Source organism: Notothenia coriiceps, unplaced genomic scaffold (assembly GCF_000735185.1).
Source record: "Notothenia coriiceps isolate Sejong01 unplaced genomic scaffold, NC01 NC01_scaffold00030210, whole genome shotgun sequence".
NCBI classification, from domain to species: domain Eukaryota; kingdom Metazoa; phylum Chordata; class Actinopteri; order Perciformes; family Nototheniidae; genus Notothenia; species Notothenia coriiceps.
The window spans coordinates 274,321-276,875 of record NW_011362911.1 but is presented as its reverse complement, the minus strand read 5'-3'; positions in this window follow the sequence as shown (position 1 = coordinate 276,875).

Here is a 2,555-nt window from a genome sequence, read left to right as displayed (position 1 = left end):
GTGTGCCTTGGCAATGAATGGTCTGACAGCGTTTGTCAGGACACGGGCGATGCAAATGTGTCTTGGCATCCCGACGTTGAAAACTTCTTCTCTGTGTTTCGTCTTTCTTGATTTGCTTTCTTTAATTATTGGAGGATCAAAGTTTATAAATGAGTGTGTCAAAGAGTTCACGTACTTATAATTCTAATTCTATCATGCAGGATGAAGGAATCCGCTGTTATCCACTTTGCTGGATCCTCTGTGTAATCAAAGGTCAAAAAGAGAAATATAATTGTCTATAATCGGCAATTGAAATATAATAAAATTCTCAAATTTGGTCTGAAATTCACACTCTTGCACATAGAAGTCAATAAGTGCATTTTGTTCAGTCTTTTTTTCACAAAATAGCTACCATTTTTAAAGACAGAAACATATTTTATTTGATGGTTTGATGATACACACCAGGAGACATAAGGTAAATATTGCAGAAACTTCCCTATAATCCTGAAAATATCATGAAATATGATGTCATTGTAGACACACACACACACACACACACACACACACACACACACACACACTGATGCTGTACAGTAATTGTATCATGGCTGTCGGTGAGCCCCGGTGCTCCAGCCCTGTCCCTCCGTCCCCGTCAGACATCAAACGAGGGGCCTTGGCCACAGATCGCACACACGGGCATCCCCAGAGACCGCCTGATTGAAACCTGGCAACAGGACCAAACAGCTGCTTCAAACAAAAGACATCTGCATATTTTAGATTTGTTTTTCATAAATTAACACCGCAACCTGCCAAAAATCCGGGCGAGGGAGTCTATCGACTTGTGTATAATTAGATAAAGTTTATAAGCTTTGAAAGTTGGAAATTAGCATGAGGTAAAGGGGTGCTCACCGGGGAGAGGGGGGGGGACCCCAGCTTACAGGCATGTTTCTACCTTCTTTAATAATGACAGGAGGAGGGGGCAGCTCGAGCAAAGAGCAAACACAACTCCTCTGGTCCTCTGGTGTCTGGGATTTGTTGTTCTCTCCGCAGAGGGTCAGCGCTGACAGTAGGGGAAGCTGCAGCCAATTAAAGACTGTCTGGCTTGTTTAGACCCTGCCTTTGACCTGATGACACCCACTGTGCATTTGTGAGCACATGCATGTGTGCATCTCTGATAGGGGCCCAGTGCGCTGCCTTTATGGGGGTCAGATAGCGAGCTGTCTCACTTGTAAAAACCCCTTCAATTATTCAGTGAAGTCAAGTCTCCCCTTTATCTCCCGCTTGTCTCCCGGTGTGTTCGGGGACAGCAGGGAGAAGGAAGGCGAAAAGAGGGATGGATAGAAGGGAGGGAGGGAGGGAGGGTGGATGGATGGGAAGGAGCGGATGTCTCCTCAAAAGCATTGCTGCCTAATTACTAGCTCATTTAGATCAGCAACCACAGTTATAAATATCCCAACAGCTGGCGCGATGGAACCAGACAACACCAAACACGGAAAAGCAGCACAATATCACAGTCAGCTGAAATAAGCGTTGGAATGATAATGGTGTCTGTGGTGCGCTGAGGGAGACTGATGTGTCTCAACATGGCTGTGCTGTTTACAATCTACAAACCCTCAAATGGCCCGAGGTAAGGGAGAGGTTAAGAATAGATGTAGCTCTAGAGTTACAATCCAAAACACATTCATTTTGGATTTTAGTTTCCTGAACATTGGGATTCTCAGATCTGAGAATATATTTAATTGTTCCCATAATGGCATCCTCCAATTCTATAATCAAAGGTTTTGAGACAACCTATCAAAGTGAAGGCATATGATTTTTAAGAAGAATTAAATAACAAGAAATGACCAATAACATTAACTGCTTATCCTTTGTGTCGTCCTTTCGTCAACGACACAACTGTTTTCCAGGTTCAACTTTTTATCCACATGTCTCATAAATGATCACCCGAATCTGGGTTTATTCCAACTCATTATCACCGGTTAACTTATCTTTTTTAAATTTATAGCCAGTAGACCTCATTTAACCAAAATGAAACCTTAATAAAACTGAGGTAGTGGTTTTTGGAGCCAAGGCAGAACGTATAAAAGTTAGCGCTGAGCTTCAGTCTGCAATGTTCAAAACAACAGATAAAGCCAGAAATCTAGGTGTAGTCATGGNTGGTCGGTTTTCATTGTCAAAAAAATTAGATGTTTTTAATTTATTTTTTAATCCTCACACTCGATTTCGCCGATGTTCTTGTGGCCCTAGCTGGTCGACTGTCGACCAGCTAGGGCCACAAGAACATCGGCGAAATCGAGTGTGAGGATTAAAAAATAAATTAAAAACATCTAATTTTTTTGACAATGAAAACCGACCAATAGGCGCGGTAGAGCCTTTGCTTGGCACTTCCGGGTATTTCTCCACTGGTTAAAATGGGTTAACAAAACCGTGTAACTGTCACGTTTTGAAGGGACAAAACCGTGACATATTCACGTCTCCCAGCATGGTAAATCGTCACATGTTCACGTCTTGCCGTGATACCGGGTTGGTTTAAGCAGATTGTGATTCTGATAGAGTTGCAATATTAACACTGGTTA